Here is a 17,868-nt window from a genome sequence, read left to right as displayed (position 1 = left end):
TCTTGAATCACCTCGGACAACAAGTGTCCGAGGATTAGGAAGTCAGCTTTGCGCGAAGACACTTTCGTCCCTTAAAAATACACGCCCACCGAAACTCCGCCAGTATTCGTTGTTCCTTTTCGGTCGTGGCAAGCATAAACGTTATCACGGCCGGGCATGCCGCGGGGCTTAATTAGCGGTTAAAAAGTCAATTAGCGTTGACCGTATTTGTTAACCTTCCGCGGGTACCGCGTGACACGCATACCGACGGCGTGTGCACGCTTTACGAGCGAAGGAGTGGAACGAAACACGGAGGCAAGTATGGCAGGGCAAATGTCGCACGTGATGCGCTTGTCCCTTTCTCGGCCCTTCTCTCGCCCAAGGCCTTAATACCTCTTTCTCTGTCTTTTTCTATCTCATTTTCTTCTCTCTCTCTCTCTCTCTCTCTCTCTCTCTCTCTCTCTCTCTCTCTCTTCACAGCAGCACCCAGATCAGATGCACCCACACTCGGAACGGTCAGAGTGGAAGGTCTGGTAAAAAAGCACATGTCCAATTAAACGCTGAATCACCCATCCCTCTCCCATTCTTCCATCCTCCTCTCCTTTCCTCCTCGCCCTGCGCCACTCAACCATTGCGCATTACTCCCTTTAGCCACCGTTCCCGACAATGAGTGCAATTGCTTCGGTTTCAGAAAGGTTAACGCACCGGGTTAAATGCCGGGGAATTCGGTGTCACTTTCGACCGCCGCGCCACGAAATTGTGGGACCCTTCGTCATCGTGCTACGGCAAGCATTATAGGTTCGTTAAGGGCGGAGTAAGAGACCGTCGCAATCGCGCCCGCAGACCCCTATGAGAGAGTGATTCTCGACAATTCTCTTCATTCTCTTCGCGTTCTATTCTTGTCCCATTGGGCACCACAGTCAACTTATCTCAACCTGTTCAGAGTGACTTTTATTCCGAGCTTTGCAACTTCAATTCAGGTTTACGTTCGTGTAATTCTGTCTTCCCATTATTTCTTTATGATGAACTATAGTACTGGCCATTGTTGTGACTCGCTTTGAAAATTATTAGTCTCTTTTTGAATAATTTTCAAAGAGAATATTATGATTTGCATTTCTCGACGAGAAAAGTTATCCCCATAGCTTGAAAGTGACGCATTTCAATTCACGATTGATACTCAAAACGGAAATGATATTTCTAAATGGAAATCTTTCTGTCGGGTCCAATAAGTCCCTAGTCCCCGTATATGAGAAAGAAAATAAACATTGGATATTATTTTCCTTCCCCTTGTCTATTAATTCAGCTTTAGTATTCTCTCGAATGAGTGCACTCTCCGAATATAGCATCGTCGATTCGTGCTGCAGGCATGCCACGTGTACGTGCACACACTAGCACACTTCGCCAGATTCGCAATAACAAAAACTTCCTAAGTCGTTGGAATGTAATCATCGAGCACCGCAGTAACGTGCTCAATGAGCTATGGTCGCAGTTACGATAGTGTAGCATGCTCGAGATGACTCATGCCAGAATCACAATCTCTGTTTTGCCGCGACGCGGAAATTGCTCGCGATCGCGTGGAATTCGCATTCATCAAACTGCGATTTCTACCAGTAAGCGCGCGTATGTATATAGCTAGAATTACCAGAAATAGATTGGCTGCGTTCTTTAGCTTCGACGGATCGAATGCTTCGAAAGTAATTAGATTTGCACCCCGCGGAGCGAATTTATCGCATATTGGCTGTTTCTTTGCAGTAGCATTGCCGATTATTCCATAAAACTTTATAAACGTTCGAAAAAAGGTGTAATTGAATTTTGTTTTTGTCGAATAAGGCTTGTGATTTTACTGCTTATAGTAATAACGTTAACAATTATCATAGAGTTTAAAGTTTTATCAAATATTATCTAATTGTAAGTAGTAGCTGAAAGAAAAGATTTTTATTAAACATTTGTAATACATTTGTATTATATTTGTAACTATAGATGCAAAAAACGTTTCTAAGATTATACTTATGCAAGTATTTTACCATGAAAATCAACTAGAAAATCCTATAAACTATAATAACGTAGAACGTATAGCACAGTTGCGTGAAAAAAACAAGGAAATTAATTGCATTATATATTTTTATAAGATAATTAATTATAAATATATTATCTAAATTTATTTAAATTTATAGAATTTTAATTACATTAGTTTACACAAATTATTTTTTATTGCGCGTATCAAAATAATTAACATATAACGTTAGTTATATTTCATATAATAAACTAACTTGCAAACGGAATATAAGTTCTCAAGTCTTATTCTACCAGTTCTACCTCCTTTATCATATTTCTGCATTACTCATAATGTTAATGCATAAATCTGCACGGCATATCAAAAAATCGAATCAGCCATGCCCACGGATAACCATGGCAAATCTGACATATCCTCTTTAAGCACGGTCTCGATCTTTAAAGCGATTAAGTCCGATCCGCGCCGAGCTCACTCTTGAGCGGTCGTTGCAACGGCTGCAGATTGCACAAGAGACCTCCATGATGCATCTCTCCGGCGATACACATGCGGCGTATCGGCCGGGAGAGCCGAATGAATTGCAGTTTGCACGGCGAAATGCGGCAAGGTCATTGCTCTGGCATTAGAGACGAGACCAAACGAACGATCTCCGGAACGAGCTGGATGAAAGCACGGTCCCTTGATCGAAGGAAATGACATCGTATACGTACTCGCATTCCTAACGCGATTGCACGCGCCGTCCCGGGGAGCGATAAACCTCGTCATTCGCCAGCGTTCAATGAAGCTCGCTTCCCATTGTCATCGTATGATTGTCAATACGCGAAATCGAACTGTGCACGGAGCAAACAGCTGTTAACGGTGCACGTACGAAAATTGAAAATGATATAATGAAACATACTACGATTAACAGATATGCGCTATTTATATTTTGCGTTTTGTCAAACTAGCAGAATATTCACATTATTCATAACTCATAAGATTTTCTAATTGACTTTTATAGTGTAATATATTTTAGAAATGTTTTATAGATATTTTTTAGTTTCTGAAAAAATAATTATATATTTCCAATGTAATACGAACGAATTTATAAGTTTGCAAAACTTTTTAGTTTATAATAGAGAGCTATCAAGCTGTGAAATTAATACAGGTCGTTATTTTACAGCGTTTACAGCGCGTAACCCATATATATATGTTATAAATTTATTTTTAAAATATTTTTACACACTTTTTAAAAAAATTTATATTATAGTTAGAACAACAGCATGATAGTATCGGATAGCGAAAAAAATAAATTTATTTCACAATATATATTATACATTCGTAGATATTAAATTCTCAGAGCTGACAAGGAAAAAGAACGTAATAGTCTTTAATGCATATAAGAGAGAAAATACGAAGGGAGGGCAAACGAAATTAAACTTTATTTCTTATATTGAAACGACAAAATTATTGATTGGTAGATAAGCCGAGAGAGAGAGAGAGAGAGAGAGAGAGAGAGAGAGAGAAAATGAAAAAGTCTCTGTAGACACACATAGTGCTGGCAAGTTACGAGTTTTCATGTAATTTCGTTGAAAGCATTAATTTGGATTAAAAAATGGTCTTCTCCGAGGGAAGACGAGATCCTTCAGGAAACTGTAAGCCCCGCGCGATTGAAGCTATTAATGGCTCGTACACGGCACGTGCACAACGCGAGAACGAAGGAATTAAACGCCTCATTTCTTGACGGGCGCTCGGCGCCCATGTTTTTGTGTTTTCTCACATCGTTATAAGCGACGACGGAATTAGTGAGAGTTATATTTCTCGTCCGGTAATTCTCGGATGCATTAACGATGACAGCAAATAATATATTACGTTTAGATATGTCATATCGCGATGAGAGATATTGACAAATGCGATTAACGGTTTTGTCCAAGAATCGTGCTAAGACTTTGTAAATAATATATATATATTCATAACTCATCATAGATTCTTCTCTTTTGTGGTTTTGTCCGAATATATCAAAGAAAATTTAGAAGAACTAAAAGTGGACTAAAAATAAGATTCACTGTTGATCAGTCTTCATTACGACGAAACGAGGAGGAAAGTTCTCACGCCAGCGCGATAAGTCTCATTAGATTCTACTGCTGAAGTTTCGTAGAAGTTTACTTTCGAAATATCGGCAAACGATGAACGCAGCGTCACAACGAGTAAAACGATAGAAAGAGACGGAGACTAAGGCAGGGAGAGAGTTGCGAGAAGTTCTTGTTGCAATCGAACGTACGCAGGAGAAATCGTGAGTAGTCGAAATTACTGCGTCATAATGTACTCGCGGTTCTTTGCTCTCCGCGGCTATAAATTTTCCTAATCGGCGCTAATCGTGCGATTTGGAGGATTATACCATAACGTTGATGATTTAATTTTTAAGATGTTCTTTTAAGCAATCTATCGCATTTTCTATGTAACATTTCAATTTCAATATAAAATTAGTTTTTTTTAATAGTATATAAATAAATAATAAATTGTTTTAAATAATCTTATATATACTTACTATAAGGATATCATTTATTTATTTATTGATGATTGGATTAGCTTATTTTCACATTTTGACAGCATTGTTAGAAAGATTTATGAAAGTTTTAATAGAAAAAAGACAATTCTTTAATTATTTTTTTATATCACATTTAAAAAAGGGAAATCATTTGTTATACAATATTGTTTAAAATATGTATAACATCGCAAAAGAACAGTCATTTAAATCTAACAATTCCAAATTATAAAAGCAAAAACAAATAATTTTTTGAAGCATTTTTTCTAAAAATGCGCGTGCTATATTTAACATAACTATGATGATCCAAATACGCGTTTCTCTATCTTTCACGTGAGTTCTTCTATTCGATCACATGAAATTCTCGAGCGAAATGGAATAGCTCCAGGACAAAAGTGTCGAATCGAATCGAACGATTTGCTAAAAGTGTTCACGTTCAACGCGAGCTATGGAATAGCAAAGGGAGAGGAACTACTCCGATGTCGTCGAGAAAAGCTTATGCAAGAGAGTAACGCAAATCGTAAGAACGGGAACGCGAGACGCGAGACGCGAGAGGATGAAGAGGCGGAGAGCGAAGAAGAAGAAGATGGAGAGGCAATAAGTGTAGGACTCCGCAGATGCGGTTTCCGATAGTCATCGGTACATCGTATAAATCTACTTAACAATGGACAGAGTGCACTCTGCGCGAACGGGGCCGCGGAGCAAATGCGCGAGCGAGAGAGAGCGCCAATAAAAATCAACATGCCGCCGTTCATGCTCCAAGGAGACCCATTCGCCACACTTTGCTCGGGTATACACGGTGGATATACGTTGTACATATACATAGATATACTCGGCGTTCAGACGCGACAGAATAGATTGTGACGCGGTCTTCGTGGTGGTTCAATCACTTTGAAGTGGCCCGTAAAGACACGGCGCGGCGCGGCGCGACGGTGCCGGTGGCGTGCCTACGACGAGACTCTGGAACAACGCGCCTCCGTTCTTCTGCCACCTGCTAGAGAGCTACAGGATTGTCTGCCTGTCACTACATATCGCCGCGATATTATAACGATTGTCGAGCTATCGATACGTAAGACGCTACTTTGGGCAATATGATATCGGTACGTCGGGTTCATGCGCGCTGAGTGTCTTTGTGTCACACGATCACGAAAGCTCGCGGAGTAATAGAAACGGGAATCTGTCGCGGTGTGAAGAACTTCGATTGACGTCGTCGCTGAGCATCAGTAATATCGGAGTGCGATCGACGATAAAGGCCCGACAGCGCTCTCTCGAGTAGACGCTCAAATTGCTAAGTCGCCACGTCGCAAACGGGAACAGCGGAAGGAATCGACAGCTTTCGCACGTCAAAGAACACCTTGCGTGTTAAATGAAAAAAGACGCGCTCTCCAGTCGAGCGTGAAGCGGAGCGATTGTTGGCCGGGGCTCTTCGTCTTCTCTCGTAGCATCGGATCTAGGTGGCTGTGTGTGCGCGTTATATGTACACAAGCACGCGAGAACCCGACGCGGCTGCTTGGAAATGCGCCACTATTAAAGCGCATCCCTCGCGCGCGTTTTCCGCCCCGCGCTGCGCCGTTCGTTGATATGCAGACGATGACACGCTTTCCGGTTCCGGCAGATTCCGCACTCCCGTCTCGTATATCGCCGCGCGAAGAGAGCCGGCTGGATCTCACCCTCGCAAATCCTCTAGGGACCGCTTCGAGACGCACCAACCTGCACTCTCGTCCATTTTTCATCGCGGCTGGAATATACGAGCGATCGTTATCGCCTCCGTAAGGAAGAGAGAGGAGTACTTCCAACGGTTTTATTAATGGACACGTTTCGGCCCTCTCGTTGCCACGACTGACTCTCCCCCTCCCCTCTTCTCCCCCTCCGAAAAAATATTGTGCACACCGAATCTTGTTAATGATATTTTTGACGGCGCGGCGTAGAGAAATACACACATGGATAATTACAGCGCGAATCAGCGAAGTACGTGGCGCAGCGCACTCGCGAGTCAAATCCAATCATAACTGTTTACATCTGTATAAACCGTTTAAATTTTGCATGAAAATCGTTGCTGGCTGGGCACGACAGCAATATAGATTTAAAAATCACTTCGAGTGTATGCGATGTCCATGTTAACGGCGTTAATTAAGCATTGGAGCGGATAGGTGCTTCATGCACGGCACATTGAGTGCACTCTGAATTGTCGGGCTCTTGCGATTTTTCATAAAGTCAATTCCACGAGAGCTGGTTTTAATTCATAAGAGAGCATGGTGGTGTGTGTGTGTGTGTGTGAAAGAGAGAGAGAGAGAGAGAGAGAGAGAGAGAGAGAGAGAGAAAGGGAGAGAGAAGTAGATCTTTTAGATTTAAAAAGGTCTTGAAAAAAAGTTCAAGTGACTGGATTTTCGAAAATTAAGATTTAATTGCATATTTAATAATAAATAATGCAAAATCTTTCACTCGCGCTTAATTATAAAACATTTGAAACTTTTTTTAGGCTAAAATATAAGAAGTCTCTTCATAATTTAAGAGAATTTAATGAGGACTATATGTTTAAGAACTTATATTATTTACTGACGAATATAATCTTTACAATAAATAATAGACACACATATTATTTCTCTTCGTCACTCTAAAATGTAAAATACATATATATCTTTTTTATTTAGAAATTTATTTCTAGTTATAAAATATGAAATTAAATTAGGGCTGGGAGAAGAGACGATTTATAACGAATCAATTATCATAACGTACACTAATAAACACTAGAATAATACATTATAACAAACACGAGAAATAATTCGAGACAAGAATTGCAAGCGTCAAAATACACAGTATTTTAACGAGAAAAGTATTGTTTTCCGCGTATCTTTTTATTCACGTTTTCTCGTATTTCTTCTCGAGCCTTTTAGCCGCCTCACCGGGTGAAACTTTCCTAATCCGCGACCCTCGGGATAGCGGCGGTGGAGAGACCCGGGGAATCTCGGAGCATTTTCGAATCCCGATGAAAAACACGAGATTCCGTTACGTACTTACACGCCGACGTCTCGTCGAGCGTTTTCGGCGGACGGCCGCGCACCGTGCTCCGGGGCTGTAAAAAGTTTCCTCGTCGCGCTGGGAACACGATCAGGCGATACATCGCCGGTACGTGCCGCGTATATCGAAACGGTCCTCGGTTAACGTCGACTCTCGTGCATACGCGAACTAAAACACATACGCGTGTATATGTATATATTAACACACACGACGAAGACGTAACGCTCGCACGTGCGCGCACGGTTTTGTGCTGCACTCGCGGACCACATCTACGTAAAGGGGCCCTTATACTAGAGATACCTAACTTCGATAATACTCAGGTATCGATACTGAAAATGGGATATCAATAAATTATATCGATACGATGATCTATTTTCAATATTAGCCATATATCGACACTCGGAAAGTAATGCCAAATAGAAAATAATTAATACGTTTAAAATGCCAGTATAAACTTTTTTTTCTCTCTCTTTCTCTTTCTCTCTCTTTTACACATCAAGTATGATTTATAAATATCTTTCACTCTTTAGGATTTTTATTATTTAAATTATTTATACAACTATTTTTATTTTATTTATATTATTATTATTATTATTATTATTATTATTATTATTATTATTATTATTATTATTATTATTATTATATTACTCGCGTTATCTTGTATTTTTTATATTATATATTTTCGTCATATTATATATACAATTAAATGGTTTCCTTATACTACAAAATATCCAACAGTATTATTAAGCATATTTTAACTTTTATTACATTTTAGCATTTTCCATAATATGCATTGCCAGCAATCGAGCACAAAACTGGCGATTCTTAATAATTTTTTTTCATAATTTTTCATAATTCTTAATAATTCTTGTACCGATGAAAGCGTACGTCGCGGTCTTCTGCCTTTTCTTCGTCGTTCTCCCATGTCGCTGCGTCCCCTCTGGAAACAATGCGACATTTCTGTCGGAGTAGTCGTGTGGAAAATTTGGGCGTTGCGTTAAAAGGCCACCTACGCGCGGAACTCTTCTTTTTTCATCGCGACGTTTCTCCTCGGCTTTAAACGGGACGATACAATGGCGCGAACTCGCTTGTCTTGTTTCTCCGTCCTGCCACCTGATTCCCTCGGTCTCTCTGGCCCCCTTTCACTTCTCCTACCGCGTTCCGCAAATCACATTAGCGTCAGACGTGTAACGTGTTTTCCTGTTTTGCAACAGCCGACGCTACACGACGCTTTGCAACAAATATACCAACTCGTACTTACATCTCCACGACTTTTCCGCCGCTCGTGATTTCGGCTGCATTCGACCAGAATGCATCGTTCTTCTTGCGCGCGCGGGTTATTCGACCTCTCAGTTCTCTCTCTCTCTCTCTCTCTCTCTCTCTCCATTCCCCCCCACGTGCTTCGATGGTCGCGGTGAATTCGGAGCGTCACGTGCTAGATTGTATCTGCTTGCGCAATCCGATCGCATCGCGTCGTGTCGCTTGACTCCGTGACTATTTCATGCGTGAAAGTCGCGGTGGTGCATGTTAGTCACATAATAATGTTGAATATGAAACGGGCACAATAAGCCAACGGTGACGAGGAGTCTTTTTTTAAATGTGTGATTCACGTAAGCAACTTGGACTGAATGGTGAAATAAAAACATGTGTACAGTTAGTCAGTTGAAGACCTTGAAACAAGCAATCTTCTTAGGCCAGGTGGTTAGACCAACCGGTATAATTTTGATGAACTCATGTTCCAGAGAGACATACACGCACACAGGTGCGTCTTATGTTTATTTACGAGAATGAAAATACGGTAATTGGCGTGCGAAAGTAGATTTACCATACTTACGACATTTAGAATTGCACTTATCGACATGATGCCTCTTTCGAACTGATGAGCTGACTTAAACGGCCAAGACAATAAGAAAATGACATGTTTATTTACAATGCTAATTTATTTTTCAGGTAATATAATATCGGAATTATACAGTATCGGAAAAAAATCGTTTTTTCTAAGCTAAAAAATCGCTAGCATATACTTCTTATAAAAATTATTTATATTTAACTATATATGAAGTAAATGTGTGGAGTTTAACTAATCTATGAAGTCACGCTTTTAAAAATTTACATTTACACATGTTATCCATTTTTCATCTGCATTGTAAGTAGTGTAAGAGACATGTGTCATCTACAAATGTACAATTAACAAATGCAGTATAAAATTGTATCGTTATATATCGCTTACACGAATAACCGGATATCGATGAAGAATAATGATCTCTAATTAGCTAAATTCGAACGTAATAAGCAAGACACGCACGTTAATCGGTTCTCATTGCAATTTCCGATACTTTCAGCGCGTAAGCGTTCGCCTACTCTTCAGCCATAACGAAATAATCGCAGGATTAACTAGCGTGTTTCGAAATTCACGTCCGTGACCTTTACCGAAGCCTGCTTCGTGTGTATCGGAATTTTTTTACTCGGATTCACTTTTATCCATTTCCTATACATCTCTCTGTTACGAGAACTTCTCACCGCATGCCATGTATCTTGAAACACGGAATCTCGCACGAGGTCATCTATGCACGGATGCTCATGGAAATATTTTCAACGCTATTTTGCGCCGTTTAAGTTGCATATTCACAGCCTGCACGCGTAAAGCCGATATATGTTGCTAAAAAAGTCAAGGTTACTTTCAGTTAATTTACTTTCACAAATATGACGGTTCAATTTGTTGAAGTTGTTGCTGTATTACTTTCATTACTTTAGCGCTTAGGATTTTCTCCATAATATTATAAACAATAATACAATACACACAGAAGATTATTGCCGCGATTTATTGCCCACAGAAATGCAATTGATTACGATTTGCGCTAAAATATTGCTATATTTTCTTTCATAAATACATTGCATATACATATACATATATTATATATATATATGCGTATATACTTTATTAGCGAGTCTCGTAGTTCTTTTAACTTTCCGTGTAATTGTATTTAAACATTTTTATAATTCTAGTAAGTTAAGATATATTTTCTATTTTAATCAAATCAAATTAATACTTTGAAACAATCAACATCAGCCTTTAAATAACAACTACGAAGAGCCAATTATCTGTTCCGTGTGTCAAAGATAGAAGAGCAAATGTCTAATATTCAAACATTTTCTTCTTTTCGCTTCAGTTGCAGGAGTACAGTTTGTTATTAGTTTCATATAATTAAATCATAATTAAATCTGTATTTTATTTAATTGTCTGATCAGAGTGCGACGCATACCTCAGACAGTTAATGACTTTTTCAAAGTTGCTTATGCAATAAGAAACTTCTACGTAGTATCATTTCGACTCGCAAAATACACTATCAAAGTACTCATAAATTACGTATGAAAAGTGCTGCAATTATGCGTTGTACTTCTTGCGGCCAGCATCCATGTCGCTGCGTTATCTCTCTTAATTTCTCATGATGTCTGACAAATGATTGCATATTAATACGCTCGAAGGAGACCTTGCCGGTCTCCATTCACCGAGTACTGGATTCGATTCGCACGGCCATGTGGCACCACCGGAAACCTCTTTTTCTCATGCAAACGACCAATTAGTCGTACGTGCCTTCGCGATTGAGTCACGATTACTCGTGAGGACTCGTGTTGACGGCGACGACGACGGCGACGACGGCGACGAAGACGACGACGACGACGACGACGACGACGATGACGATGACTACTCGAGTGAGCGTACATTTCGCCGCACGTATAACGTATGTGTTGTATGCGTTGAACGATGCAATTGTGCAATCGGTGGTGTCGAGCGGCACACGTAGCATCCGGTGAGTAATCTTAGACAGAACGCATAGTTACGCGGCGCAACCGCAATGGACTGTCGAGAGGAGAACATAGGGAAAAGGATTACAATATTTTCCTCTCTATAAGCCGATCACCGAGCTCACATGACTCGATTTGCGTTTCTACATTGGCTGTGTTTCGATATTCACTGCAAGTATTGAAAATCTACAGTTTACGTCACGTATATTATAGATTTTTAGTACGGACAGTGAATTTCGAAACGCAGCCTTAGGATATTGAATTTGTCTCTTTGAACGAAAAAGTGACGCGCGATTTTCCGCGTCTTACGCCACTTTCCGATCTTTTGTCCCAGAGTTCTTTTGACCCTTTGCATTTTGTCGAACGAACCGCGTAATTTCCCAAGCAAAATGCGATTCAGTAGGAACGACATCGCGAACGGTATACATACATCATCATTATCGACATTTATACACCGGCAATTTGCCGGGTAAATTATTATTTCGGCGTGAATGCTAATGTCGTATTGATGTAGGGAGGCATCGCGTTGTATCGCGTGAGATCCTTGCGCGACGCAAAAATTCATGCAGCGCGAGATCGTGGCGCACGCACGCGTAGCTGATAATTTGTGGTTCGCCTGCAGCAAAACGCAGTGCGGCTTCTCCGGGCTTTTTCAAAGATGGTATTGCGCGCGTTTCTCGCGCAACTCGTTACCTGCCCTCATTCGTTCGGCCTGTTCAAATACGAGGGGGAAAAAACGCATCGGTGAAAAAAAAAAGAACAGGAATGCCGTTGTTAAGCAATCCTACGTACGATTATTAATGACCCACGTCAATATTCTCACTTTATTTGTGCAATAAACGACGAAACAACAAAACGACAACGGTGAGGATTCCCACAGACTTGGATTTAATTCCGAGAAACTTTTAGGTGGAACCTCGTTCTCTCTCTCTCTCTCTCTCTCTCTCTCTTTCCGAGTTTTTTCTTGCCCCGGTTTTAGCGCAATGCTGGAGATGCGAAAGAAATAGCATTTATGCATCGCGCGAATATGTGCGCAATAGTTCCGAGTGACCAGTTACTATACACCGGCAGTCACGTACTTATTCGATTATAGGAAATCACGGCGGGTATAATATTCACGTGCACACGTGGACTACGGTTGCGTTTATGAACGCGAGTTAACCGCTTTCATATTTTTACAGCCAGAAAGACGATATCATCCCGTTATGAGCGCGATTTAATGTATTTCAAGCGCATTACTTACTTGCGTGTTAATATCTCGCCGTAGGCTATACGCGTATTACATCATCGAGATGAATTACAACTCGTAATTGCTGTACAGATACGCACACGCACACATCTGCAATGGGATACCTTATAATTGTAAGTATAGGCGAATGAAATCTTTGATAAAGAAGATTCCTTTCTCGAAGATATTTTCCTCGATGCTTCATAAAGGATATTTTATCCGTGACACAAACCTGTTCTCCTGCGCGTCTGTTATTAAAATTTAGATCTTCTTACCCGTCTCACAATCAGCAATTGATTGCGTACTGCTAAGTGAGTCACGCTGTGGCGACGAAGATAAAACATGTATATATGATATACCTAAATAGCCGCGTTGCTCGCGGTGTTTGATCCGAAAGACAATTGCGGCAGCACAACATTGAAATTCCTAATACGCGTAGCTGACTGGCGTACACCGCATACCTAGCGTCGATAAATAGCAACAGAAGTATTGAGTAAAACGAAATATTTCAAGCGTTCGTGACTATGTGACACAGCATGCCGATATATCCGAATTGCGAATACAAGTCTTCAACGATATTTAGACATAATTCATAAGTACTTCCTTATTGATTATGCATTCACATCGCCATAGTCTGTTTATTAATTCGATACATAATTAAATAGGATTCCCTTAATTAACATTCATTTGAATGTTGTTAATGCAAACTGGTACTTACAAATCTTTCTCCGCGAAACATTCATTAACACACACATAATGGCCACGAGAGATTACGCTACAACTATATATATTTCTGCATGAGTTGGAAGAAACTTTCAGTGGCGAGCTTAATCTCAGTTCGTACGTGTCAACCATTGCACGATAAGACACGAAAGCTTACGATAGACGACCGTACGATTGTTTAAAGATTGGTACGTGCGCGCGAGATGCAGCTGCATGCAGCATGTAAACGAGATCGCACATGTCACATGAGTTATGTGCAAACTGACACACTTTTTTCCAACCGACAATCGGCACTGTTTGCCATGTTCGCGATCCTTGTCAGACCAAAGATTACGGATATTCATTGCGCGTTTTCCGACAGAAATTTGTATTTCATAAATATATTCAGTAGGGATAAATGCATTGAGGAAATATTTGCGCCTATTTTAATCATACTTTATCTGCCGTTTTATGCTCATATGTATGTAGTGTAATTTTAAAGTATTTTTATCCGTACTGAAAAATTTTATTAAATATGCGTAATTATGTTATGCTATAATCCTAACTTTAATTCTCATATAAAAGAATATAATATTATATATATATATTTTAATACATCAGCAAAAGAGAATATCTTTATTTAACTTTATTATACAATTGTGTGTGTGTGTGTGTGTGTGTGTGTGTGTGTGTGTGTGTGTGCAATGCAACACGCATCTTAGAAGGTGATATGCAGAAAGCAAGGATGCAAAAAGAGGTTGAAGCTGTTATGGAACGATTGTGTACGTACACACAATCGTCGTAACGATAACGACGCTCTCATGGCGATACGCAGGCGGTTATCATTAAGACCGCCGCCGGTCTTAGAGAACAAAAAATATTTTCTTGCCGTGCGAGCGACGTTGTTTGCAATTACGATCCGTATGCCTTTTTGTCGCGTCGCGGGTCGAAAAGAATTTGCGCTTATGTAATCGTCGACGAAAAAATTATCATGGTTGTGTGCCGCGCGTATTATCGTGTGCGCGATCCAGGGACAAACGTTGATTGTCGCTGAGGAATGCAGAAGCGTGAAATACGCACATCCTATGATAAGACGGTCGGAAAATTATGTGGGTTAGCTGCTTATTGTTAGATGAAAATTATTGCCTTAATTGCTGAGGTTATATATTCATTAGCCAAGGAAAGAATTGGAGACAATTATATGAAAGCGTATACAGAGAACGTATAAAGATATAACGATCTTTGAAAGCCAATCAGGTCCTGCTCTCGTACGTGTGCACGTGTATAAGTTGATAATTTCGTAACTGTCGTGGAACATACTCACATTAATACTCACGTTACATTTTAAATATGATAATATCGCTCCGAGCGGTGAGAGATCCGTTATATAACAAACACGTGTTGTATGTGTAGTAAAGCTGATTCATACTTAATAGGTACGCATTTGCTGAATGACCTACTGGCAGTGTGTGTGCTAAAAATAATTTGACGTATTATATCGTACGACGTATAGTGAGTGATGACGAATATACTTGCCTTTTTTTAGATTATACAATGATGTCATAGGTTTCGAAATTTACTTATCGCACCGTCTTTATAATCTCTCCTAAAAACTTATATCGCGCAATTTCAGCGATCCATCTAATTGTGTAGTTTAAATCTTTAACGCGACGTGTGTTTACTGTCAACATTGAAAGTAAACCAAATGTTGCTGGAAGTTTCGGGCGACTTCAATTATACGACGTGATGCAGGACATGTTCATATAATTTTTTTTTTATGATACCTTACACGTTCTTATATTCTCAGAAATAATCTGGATAAATGGATATTAGTTCTGAGTCGAAATGAATGTCTTTATGTAACGCCCCGAGTCATTCTGTTCATAAAAAATACTCTTGTAATGGTCATTGCAGCGATGATTCACTGCACAATATCGTACGATTGACATTGATATTTCCGGTATGAGTAAGACGAGTCAATCTGTTCGTCATCTCACAATCGATCTCATAAAAAAGATTAATAAAATATTAACATTTTTATCAATGATTAAACGTCACGTTCACGCTATGTTAGCCACGTGATTCGCATGATCCTACACACGTAATTGCATATTTCAAAATAATCCCTATTTTAAAGCTATAATAAATGTTGTAATTAGAATTAGCATAGTAAATGAATAGCATGTGATTGTTTACGTGGATGCATGTTATTCACTACTAACATGTGATCAACAACGCTTCAGAATTATCATCGTTTTAAGGCGTAATTACTAAAATTACCATCGTAACGATTCAACATCGCATAAGAATAAACTGTCTAATAAACTATTATTTTTTATTACTCTTACGGATTTTTTCGTATTTGTCTGAAGTATATTTTTATTGCATCATACTGTGTGTTAATCTGAAAAAAGAAAAGATACTAAGATAAGATTTTAATGAAATTATGCATTAGAGGTATCACAATCTCGTAATCGATGAAGTGAAATACATTATTCCATGATATGTTGGCCATGATTTTAAAATAGAACATCCAATAATCGTATAGAAAAAACCATCTAATCACTTTTTCTCACGTTCTTGTTTTGATCAAAGATAGATCTGTTTAGCGGAAACAAGCAATGGATATTCTTGCGCGATAGACCGTAAAGATAATACGCGAGACAAGCTTATAATAAGTTACATAACGAGCTGCATGATTATAACTATTTAAACAGGAATGTATTCAAATGGATTACAAAAGTTTATGTAAATAGAATAAAGCGTTGAGAGAACAGTTTTACCGGTATTATAGCTAACTTTCAGATATGTGAGAGCTCTCTCTCTCTCTCTCTCTCTCTCTCTCTCTCTCTCTCTCTCTCTCTCTCTCTCTCTCTCTCTCCCCCCCTCTCTCCATCATTCTCAGTAGCAACATCCGCATTGAAAATGCCACTTTCGCAAATTGTCCCGTGTCGTGTCTGACACATAAACAGCCGTAGCCGATATCAAATGCGATACGTTTCCATCTGGTCTCATTGGATTTGTCGCGCGCCGATGCGCCTCCCCCGGTGTGCGCTCTATTGCCTATTATACCGTTTCTCCCAGGTGGAGCTCTTTTACGGTCTTCAGGATACGGCATCGGTACTATCGGTAGTCAACCGGCGGAACAAATGCGATCAAGACGAGGCAACCATTCGGGGACGTGACTTCGGCGCGTTTCGACGGCGTCAACACTCGTCAGCTATACGTGTCGAATGATGGTGATGCCGACGCCGCCGCGACCGCCGTCGCCGTCGCCATCGCCGCCGCCGCCGCCGTCGCCACCGCGGGGAAATAAATTCGCGGGACGGACATCGTCATCTTCCTCCATCATCAATTCCATTCCATGGGCGCGCGCTCGATGCTCACCAGTTCCAATCAGGCAAACGCACGTCGTTCATCTGTCGAACGCGTGTCCGCGTTTATCGCCGGAACAACTCGGCCACGTCGAGGGAAAACCAATTTGGAAATAGGTCCGTTAGGATATGCGTAGGGTTAACCGGCGTCGGATCGGATTCGCGTCCGTCGTGACACGCGGAACCCTATCGCACGATATAACGGTATCCGGATGAGAATCCCGCCCGTCGTTCACGTCAAAGTACTAATTAGCCGTCCGTACGTCGTACCCTTTTCGTACTAGCGATTACGATGACGCATGAGTTATCGATCGATCGCGATTCTTTAGCGGAACGTTGAAGCATTAATGAATGAATAATATCGGCGATAAAACAAACCGGTATATAACTTTGATAAATTTAATTTTCCATATTGTATGAAATAATTATATAAAATTAAATATTCTTATCATGAAAAAATTATATGTTATATCATATATTAATATTACATAGCTATTTTAAGATATATAATATTAATTAAGTTTTAAATTACTTTTGCTTAAAAGGATATTTATAAAAGAATATGTATTTATTAAGTACTAGCTGGTTACCCGGGCTTCGCCCCGGAGGACATGTGTAATAAGACACGCAAATAGTCTCTCTCTTTCCCCCTCCCTCCCTCTCCCTCTCTCTCTCTCTCTCTCTCTCTCTCTAAAATGCTATAAATTGAAAAATATTACTTTTTTATCTACTTCTGATACCGGTTTCCAAAAAGATCGGTAACAAGAAATAGTAACACTTTATAGCACTCCCCGGGAAATTATACTCCTACTTCATATATAATTTTTTCAGATTTAATCAATTATTTTCCAAAAAATTAGAAAAATTAAAAAAACAAGTTTTTAGAAAATCAGTAACAAAAAACTATACACTCTACACTCTCCGGGAAATTCTACCCCTATTTCATATACTTTTAATAAAAATTCGGTCAAATGGTTTTTAATTCAAAAAATTTCTCATACCGGTTTCCAAAAAAATTGGTATTAAAAGTATATGAAATTTAATAAAAATTCGGTCAAATAATTTTGAATTGAAAAAATTTCGGTACCGGCTTCCAAAAAGATCGGTAACAAAAAATTATACACTTTATGGCACTCCCCGGAAAATTCAACCCCTGTTTTATATACAATTCTTTGAAATTCCGTCAATTATAATGATTATTTGTGATGGAGAGATTAGGTAATGA

General features: G+C 39.6%; 1 long non-coding RNA gene across 3 annotated transcripts in view; it reads left to right on the top strand.

The window, feature by feature from the left end:
* The window catches only part of LOC143896629 (uncharacterized), a 78,228-nt gene that overhangs the window by 25,635 nt on the left and 34,725 nt on the right, over positions 1-17,868 (top strand). The window contains exon 5 of one of the 3 annotated variants that reach the window (XR_013256714.1): positions 16,354-17,049. The exons of the other annotated variants lie outside the window; for them this stretch is intronic. This is a non-coding gene — a long non-coding RNA (uncharacterized LOC143896629). Of the gene's footprint in view, positions 1-16,353; positions 17,050-17,868 lie in introns of those variants that run through there. 3 annotated transcript variants of the gene reach the window in all.

The sequence above is a fragment of the Temnothorax americanus genome, unplaced genomic scaffold (genome assembly GCF_048541705.1).
Source record: "Temnothorax americanus isolate GAGA-0224 unplaced genomic scaffold, ASM4854170v1 Scaffold19, whole genome shotgun sequence".
NCBI lineage: Eukaryota > Metazoa > Arthropoda > Insecta > Hymenoptera > Formicidae > Temnothorax > Temnothorax americanus.
The sequence above is the reverse complement of the archived record's forward strand: the minus strand, read 5'-3'. Positions and strand labels throughout refer to the sequence as shown.